Source organism: Cavia porcellus, unplaced genomic scaffold, assembly GCF_034190915.1.
Source record: "Cavia porcellus strain 051 isolate PalLab524CR breed Dunkin Hartley unplaced genomic scaffold, mCavPor4.1 scaffold_6, whole genome shotgun sequence".
NCBI classification, from domain to species: domain Eukaryota; kingdom Metazoa; phylum Chordata; class Mammalia; order Rodentia; family Caviidae; genus Cavia; species Cavia porcellus.
The window spans coordinates 39,536,834-39,546,400 of record NW_026947489.1 but is presented as its reverse complement, the minus strand read 5'-3'; positions in this window follow the sequence as shown (position 1 = coordinate 39,546,400).

The window sequence follows — 9,567 nt, the reverse complement described above, 5'->3', positions numbered from 1 at the left end:
GTACCAGGGATTGAACTCAATATTGGGCTTGTCAGGCAAGCGCTTATGCCATTGAGCTAAATTCCCAGCCTACTTTTTTATGTATGTCTTTCTTTTTATTTTAAAGGGAATAAAACAACAATAAAATGAAAGTGATAAGGCAGTAGGAAATCTACAATAGTTACTATGTTGCAGACTATGGGCTGTAGGCTTGCTTGCAGGCAGGGGTTTAGATGCCCTCCTGGTTCTTCTGTTCTTCCTGGCCTGGCCTGAGGCTGGCTCACAAGTAGGGGCACTGCTTTCATCTGGGTTCTCCTTATTCTGAGTGCCCCGCTGGTTCACAGTTGGGGGTTTAGTTTCCTTCCTGGTTCTCCCTGGTCCTTGCTCCCTGAAATGTAATTTCTAAGACCATAAGGAGAATTGTTTTTAATGCTCAGAATTAGTCCTCTGCCTCTTTAATTGGATTTATTTGTTCCAGAAGGTATTGCTAAGATTGGTTAATTCTGTTCTCTCATTCATTAATCAATAAATGTTTATTTATTGTGTACTATATTTCAGGTACTAGATAAAATATATGGATAGGCAAGAGTCCTTTTTGTAGGGCTTAGCAGAGGATGAGTATTAATCAAATAATCATGCTAATAAATGTATACTTACAAACTTCAAGATAGTTTGCAGGGAAAGGGTCAGAGGTCAGTGCAATGCAGGGTGATATGACCAATGTAGCAATTTAAGGAGATCTTATCTAAAAAATAAAAGGGCTGGGGATGTAGTTCACTGTAAAGGCAGTGGGTTGAATCCCCAGTACAAAAAGCCACAGAAGTCTAAGATGATTCATTTTTCATTATTTCTGTTTTATATAATTGTTCTTCCTCTGGAAGAAGAATAAACAGTCCCTGTTTTTTTTAAAAGTCATTAATAGCCGGGCGTGGTGGCGCACTCCTGTAATTCCAGCACTCAGGAGGCTGGGGAAGGCGGACCACTGCAAATTAGAGACCAGCCTGGGTTACAAAGTGAACCCAAGGCCAGCCTGAACTGCATAGCAAGACCCTGTCTCAAAAAGACAAAAATTAAAAAAAAAAAAAAGTCACTAATGGAACTTTTTTAAATTACAGAAGTAATATAAACATGTAATAATAAAGTGGGAAGCCTGGCATGGTGGTACACAGCTGTAACCCCAGCACTTCAAGGCCAGCTAGGACTACATAGTGAGTTTAAGGACAGCCAGCTTAAACTACAAAGTGAGACCCTTGCTCAAAAGAAAAAAAAAATTTGGAAAACAGAAAAAAATCAAACTTCCAAAATCTTAACCATTAAAAAATGGTTAAACATTCTAAACATTTCTGCATATTTTTCTCCCTAATACATCATTCAGAATCAGTATAGAAAATATGTAAATTGCTGAGTGCAATAGTGGAACATGGCAAGCAGGCATGAATCCTAACACTCACAGAATGAAGCAGGAGGAACACTACAAGTTCAAGGCTAGCCTGCACTACAAAGTGAGTTCAAGGGCAGTCTAAACTGCATAGTGAGACCATGTGTCAAAAAGATGAAGAAAAAAAAAAAAGATAAATAGAATGTGTAACATAAACCAGGCATACTGGCCCATGTAATCTCAGGTACTCAGGAGGCTGAGGCAGGAGGATCTTAGGTTTGAGTCCAGCCTGGGCTACACAGCAAGACCTTGTCTCAAAATAAAAAGCCATGTGTGTGATCCCAACATTCTGGAGGCTAAGGCAGCAGGACTGACATGAGTTTGAGGCCAGCTTGGACTACAGAGTGAGTTCAAGGACAGCCTGAACTACACAGTGAGACCCTACCTCAAGAAAAACCAAAAAGAGTTACCGAGGATTTAGCTCAGTAGTTCAAGTGCTTGCTTGGTAAGAGCAAGGTTATGAGTTCGATCCCCAACACACAAAAAAATAAAAATAACAAAAAACCAAGAAAACACATAAAATTTAGTATGCACTCAAAGAAATGGAAAAAGTCTATTTAGAAGCAAGCATTATTGGCTTTTTGTTTGTTTTTTGTCTTTCACTATGGAGTTCAGGCTGGCCTTTCAACTCACTTTTTAGCCCAACCTGGCCCCAAATTCCCAGTGATTTTCCTGCCTCAGCCTCCCAAGTGTCAGAATCACAGGCATTCACTACCGCGTCCAGCCGCATCTTGACACATTTTCAATCTGTCTTTATTATATGGCTACAATTATGTCATGTATCTTTCTCTGACTGAATCCCAGCAAGTAGAATAGTTCCCAGGCTTTTATCCAAAATATCCTAGGCTAAAGCTGTTTTGGCGGTACCGGTGACAGTCACTTAAAATTCTGCTTGGTCTTCAGGAACAAACACCTTGAGGCTGTATTAAAGTTCAACAAGATGTGCTACATTTTGGATAAAAGCCTGGGAACTATTCTACTTGCTGGCATTCAGTCCCATTGAACTGGGAATTTACCTCAAATGTTATATTAAATTTTAATGGAATTGAAAAGCTCTGACATAATCATAGAGAATTATTTTATTTCATTTTCTGTCTTTTCTTTCTCCTCTTTATTTTATTTATTTATTGTCTTTTTCCTTTTTATCGGTACCGGGGATCGAACTCACGACTAACTGCTTGCAAGGCAGGCGCTTAGCCACTGAGCTAAATCCCCAGCCCCCTCCTCTTTATATTTTTTGCAGCACTGGGAATTGAATCCAGGGCCTCACTCATGTTAGGCAAATGGCCTACCACTGATACAACTCCAATTTTTAATACAATTATATACATATAAAATACAGCACAGTGCTTAAAAATATGTATGCAAGTTGGGCACAGTAGTGCATACTTGCAATCACTGTTACTTTGGAGGCGGAGGCAGGAAGATCATAGATTTGAGATCAGGATGGACAATTTAGCAAAAAACCCTGTCTCAAACTTTAAAAAACAAAACAAAACAAAACTCTGGGAGGTGGCTCAATGGTAGAGCACTGCCTGGCATGTGCAAAGCCTGGGGTTCAGTCCCCAGCAGTACGCGCATAACACACACACACACACACACACACACACACACACACACACCACATGTAAAGTGCACATTATGGAATAACTAAACTAGGCTCATGAATCCATCTCACCTGATAATACTTATGTATTGGCAATAAGAACAATTACTAAAAATCTCTCCAAGCAACTATCAAGTATATAATAGTTATAATTATCATAACCATGTTGTACAACAGAACTCACAAATTTATTTTTCCTGAGACTTTGACTAACATCTACCCAATGTGCCAGGGATTTAGCTCAGTGGCACAAGCAACTGTCTGGCAGGCCTGAGTTCAATCCTGGTTCAAAAAAAAAAAAACTAAAACATCTACCCAATATGTTCCCCCCCCCCCCCCGGTACCAGGGATTGAAGTTGGGGATTGAACCGTGACACTGAGCAATACTCCAGCTTTTTTTTTTTTTTTTTTTTTTTTTTTAATCTTTTATTTTTGAAGCAGGGTCTCACTATGCAGTTTAGGCTGGCCTTGAACTCACTTTGTAGCCCAGGTTGGCCTCAAACTTGTAGCAATCCTCCTGCCTCAACTTCCCAAGTGCTGGGATTACAGGCACATGCCACCACACCTGGCTTTTTTTTTTAAAGACAGAATCTCAACAAATCCATAAATTGCTTAGGCTAGTGTCAAATTCAAAATCTTTTTACCTCAACTTTCCAGAGTGCTGGGACTACAGGTATGCCTCACCATGCCCATCTATCACTTCTTTTTGATAATAATTATAAAAGCATCTAACATGGTTAGCAATGTTAGATACTATTGTAAGCATTTAATATATATAAAATTCATTAAATCCTTACAAACCTGTTAGAAAGTTAATATCCTCATTTAACAGATAAGAAAACTGAAACCCTGAAATTAAACTTCCTCCAACCTCACATTAACTTGTAAACCATGAAGCTGTGTTACTGCAGTTTCTGTATTTTTATAAATCACTAAGGGTAGAGATTTCTAAGATACAAAGAGAGCTTAAAAGGAGGAACTAAAACAAATTGGAATGTGCTCATGATCTTTGTAAGTGCATACACACAAGTGTGTATGTGTGTTTTAACTCAGGGTCACTGTATAGTTCAGGCTGGCCTTGAACTCACTATGTACCCCAGCCTGGCCTCAAACTCATGGCAATCCTCCTGCCTTAGCCTCTTGAGTGCTAAGATTACAGATATGTGCCACTCCCCCCACACCACACTCATGATCTTGATGCCACTGTCCTCAGGAATGCTTTAAAGAACTAACTATAATATATGAAACTAAACATATCAATAATTTACATTCAGTCACACCAAACTTGATATCTGGTATCTTCTTGAGCACTTTTCCATGTTAACTTTTTAAAAATTGTTTTTTGGTCTTTTTCTTTTTTTATCGGTACCAGAGATCGAACTCAAGACCACACACTTGTAAGGCAGGCGCTTATGCCTCTGAGCTAAATCCCCAGCCCCAACTTTTTTTTTTTTTTTTTTTTTTGGAGACATGGACTATGTAGTTTAGTCTGGCCTTAAACTCACTATGTAGCTGAAGCTAGCCTACAACTCAGTTTCTCAAATGCTAGGATTTAGACATGTGCTGCCACACCTGGCCCCCCAAAATGAACATTTAATGATTATTTACTGAGCAGGCGAAATTGCTGTTCATCCCTTCTCCTTTCTCCCACTGTTAGATCCAAATCTCTCATGTTAGCTTTTTTTTTTTTTTTTTTTTTTGTTATCAGAGATAGAATTCACAACCTCACACTTGCCAAGTAGGCACTTGAGCTATATATATCCCCAGCACCTCTCACATTAGCTTTTGCACTTTAGAATCAGAGGTGCTCAAGAGCAAAAGTGAGACACCAAGAACGCTGTTTGTTGTTTTTTTTTTAGGGTTTTTTTTGGGGGGGGGGGCATGTTTCCTTTTCATAGTCGCTTCTGGTATCAGACAAGCCTGGCATGCAGTGGGACTCAATGCAGGCATGATACAGAACACTGTCTAGGAAGCAGACCCCACAAGTCTTTGTCTCTTCTTCCTGCTTATTCTGACTTGGAGTTGCAAAAGATGTTTGGCCTAGGGCTGAGGTTGAAGCTCAGTGGTAAAGCACTAAGTTCCCGAGGCCCTGAGTTTACCCCCAGCACCATCTCTTTTCCCCAAAACAAAGCTTTGGTCTAGAATTAATTTTGGTTATGCTGTTTTCATGGTGGTGGGGTGTGAATTAGCTGTCAGAGACATATATGTGCTTTTGAGGAGTCTAAGGAAATGAGTAAGAACATGCAGAATGTTCTGGATGACACTAAAAGTCCTTCTTACCAGTGCAATGGAGATGGGGTGCCTGCTGGCTAGCACAAATTTTGTTAAGAGCACACTGTTTGAGCACCTATTGAGATTCACCTTCCCATAAACCACAGGTTCATGGGCCTCTGCCCCTCTCTTATCTGCTCCTTGGCAAGGAAATAAGGGAAAGCCTCTGGAAACAAGATGGAGATATTTTGAGAGCTACATTCTTCCAGCTCAAAGCAAACTGTAGTAGGCTCTAGCAATCACTAGTTCTGGGAAGGGAGGAAATGAGCCATGTCCCCACCCAGCAGTTTTTGTTCAGAAAACTGGGTGATTAGATGATATAACCGTATGTGTGTGTGGAATGCATACCCAGAACCAAAAGTAGCTGCTCAAATCTTTTTTTAAAGCTCATTTCAGTGATTTTTGTCTTAAGACAAACTCTTGTTTAAAAGTTGACTAACAGGGGCTGGGGGTTTAGCTCAGCGGCATAAGCACCTGCCTTGCAAGCAGGCGGTCGTGAGTTCGATCCCCGGTACCGATAAAAATGAAAAAGACAAAAAAAAAAAAAAAAAAAGTAAAAGTTGACTAACAGCCAGGCATAGAGGTGCTTGCGTGTAATCCCAGCACTCAGAAGGAGGACTGTCATGAGTTTGAGGTAAGCCTGGGCTACACAGTGAATTCAAGGCCAGCCTGAACTACATAGTGAGTCTCTGTCTCAAAACAAACAAAAAATATTGACTAGAAACTTCAGCATATCCCAAACATGAAGATCTAATTCTTTTGTTCTCTCCAGGGACTCAAACTTGAGATCCTCTTGCTTTAGCCTCTCCAGTGCTGGGAATATGGGAATATAGGTGTGCCACCAGGTCCAGCTACATCCAATACATTGATATTTATTTATTTATTTATAGGGTCTTGATGGCTTGTCTCACTATGTAACCCAGACTGGCATCAAGTTTGCAGTAATCCTCCTGCCTCAGCTTCCTCAGTGCTGGGATTACAGGTGTCCACAACTATAACTGGCAATGCAGTGAGTCTTAATCTTGGAATGAGTATATGGCTGCAATCAGAAGTAAAAAAGTTTTTGCTTTAATGTATATTCCAGACTGCTATCAACAACCTATCAAATCAAGATTTCCAGAGGATAAAGTGAGAAAATAAGGGGAAAAAAATCCCTCAAAAAAGTTCTCGGGATAGGGATTTAGCTCAGAGGCACAAGCACCTGTCATGCAAACGTGCCATTGAGGCTGATCCCTGGTACCAAAAGAAAAAAAAAAATCAGTTTTCCAACTACTGCAATTCAGGAGTTACTTGGGGCCACTCAGCCCCACCCTGTTGACCTATTCTTCCTCCCTGCTCCAATGCATTAAGCTTCTTGATGCCCAGGTTGTGGACAAAGCAACACAATTCTGACTTTTCCAAGTTCAAGCCCATCCCAAAGATCCCCTGCACATGCATGTGGTTTTTTTTCTGCTGCTCCAAATCACACTGTTCCTTCTCCTGTTCAAACTACAACTCTGACAGAGTTTCATGATTTAATTCTACTTCATCAACTTGATTTTAGACCCTTCAGTGTAGTCTTTTAATCAATGTAATCCCCACCACCACCATTTTCCTTTTCTTTTTTTGGAAACAGGGGTTTTGCTATATTGCCCAATATGATGTGAAACTCAGGCTCAAGTGATGTCTGTCATTTGTCTGTTTCTGTTTTTTTTTTTTTTTTTTTGTCTTTTTTTTTACCGGTACCGGGGATCGAACTCACAAATGCCTGCTTGCAAGGCAGGCACTTATGCCGCTGAGCTAAATCCCCAGCCCCTCTGTTTCTTTTTTTTTTTTTCTTTTTTGTGGGGGTACTGGGAATAGAACTCACGACTTCACACTTGCCAGGCCCTTAAGCTTCTGAGCTAAATCCCCAGCCTGTTTTTTCTTTTGTGGTACCAGGAATTGAACCCAGGGGCACTCTACTACTGAGATTTTTTTTAATATTATTTTGAGACAGAGTTTTATGAATTTGTCCAGGTTAGTCCTGAATTTGCAACCTTCCTGCCTCAGCCTCCTGAGTAGCTTGGATTATAGGCCTATACTACACTGCCTGCCAACATCTCTCTTTATGTTGCTTGATGGCTACTTATTTATTTATTTATTGGGTACTGGGAATCAAACTGAGGACCTTGTGCTTGCCAGGCAGATGCTGTGCCAGTGAGCTACATTCCTGACCCTATGTTGTTTATTTAGTGCCCTCCTTTCCAGCCAATGGTATGTAAGCCCCGTAGGACCAGAGATCACACTTTAGGCACTTCTGTTTAGGTAAAGTATTTCAGCCTAAGGAAACTGGCTGTGTTCCACTTGTGGCCATGGGGACCACTGAAGGAAATGCAGCAGGTCTGCAAGCCTCCAGAGATAAGATTCCTTATGCGGTAACCACATCTTTCTAAAAACAAAACTTCATCCTGGAGCCTACAGACCTGGTCCCAGGTTCCCAATGATACTAAACAAGTAGCAAGTGAATTTAACTCAACTGTTCGAAGGACAATGCCCTTTCTGTAGGTGAGAGCTAAGGCAAAGCTTGCTTATTTTATCAAACTGGGTGCAGCATGGCCAAAGCCAAATGGGAAGAGCATACACTCCTGCAGCCAGTAAGCCAAGGAACAATAACCACAAAGTTACCTTTTGATTTCTATTAAAAGGAAAGAACTTTTTGAAATTCCTGAGCAAAATATAGATATAGCCAACTACTTCCCTATGGTTATGCCACCTAAATTTTAGTTCTAGCTAAGCTGCTGAAATGTGAAAGGAAAAATTAGAAAATAAATTTTATTTTTTTTCATTTTTTTCTATATTTACTCAGTCTCTTTTTATATAAACATTAAGTGTTATGTTCCCATCAAAACATTAGACAATTACATCTGTGCTTTAGAAAAAAGAGTTGAAAAAAAAAGTTGGTCAAAGATTTTTTTTTTTAATTTATCGATACTAGGGATCAAACTCACTCAGGTGCTTATGCCGCTGAGCTAAATCCCCAGCCCCCAAAGATATAATATTTTAAAGGATTTAAATGATCAGAATGTTCAGACGTAGCTCAATATAAACGGTAGCCAAAAAAGAAATGAAGATGAAAATATCAAGTCATTCACAAGGAATAAAAACATTATTAATTAGATGAGTTAAATACTCAAAAGATATGGGAAAAAAAGATGGAATGCGACAATATATATATATATATACATATCTACATATATTATCTATACATTATATGTATCTACTTCAGAACTAAGAAGGGTATGGAAAGTTTAATATGTAATAATTTGTAACATTTATTTATTTATTTATCTATCTATTTATTTATTTATGTTTTTTTTCTTTTTATCGGTATTGGGGTTCAAACTCACGACTGCCTGCTTGCAAGGCAGGCGCTTATGCCGCTGAGCTAAATCCCCAGCCCCTTGTACCTTATATTTAATTAATATAAACATTTGTTATTTATACATAAAACTGCTTTCAAAAACCAACTAATAACCAGGCATGATGGTGCACAATGTAATGGGAGGCTGAGGCAAGAGGATCATTGCAAGTTTGAGACCAGCCTGTACTACAAAGTGAGCCCGAGGCCAGCCTAAAACTACATACTGCATAACATAGCGAGACCCTGTCTCAAAAAGACCAAAAACATTCAGCTATTTAATCTTAAACAAAGGGGCTAAAAACACACTGGAAGAGCGATCATCTCTTTAACAAGTGATGCTGGGAAAATTGGCTACCTACACACAGAAGATTGAACCAGGATCCATGTACTAAACTAAAATCAAAATGCATCAAAGTTCTAAATTTTAAAACAAAAACAATCTGGTAAAAGATACAATAGGTAAAAGTCTTGAAAACATAGGTTTAGGCAAGGAATTTCTGAGCAGAACTCCAATGGCACAAGAAAAATAGTACCAAGAATCAACAAATTTAAGATCACACCAAATTAAAAAGCTTCTACACAGCAAAGGAAACAAACAACAGAGTAAAGAGACAATTTTCTGTTTCCCAAAGAATGGGAAATAATTTTTGTTGGCTCCTCTTTAGACAAAACAATAATATTTACAATATACAAAGAACTCAAAAAAAAAAAAAAAAAAAAAACAAGACCCCTCAAATAAAAGACCCAATTAAAAAATAGGCAAGCAGGGGCTGGGGATTTAGCTCAGCAGCACAAGCGTCTGCCTTGCAAGCACGTGGTCATGAGTTCAATCCCTGGTACCGATAAAAAGAAAAAAAAAAAATTAAAAAAAGGTAGGCAAGCAAAATAAAT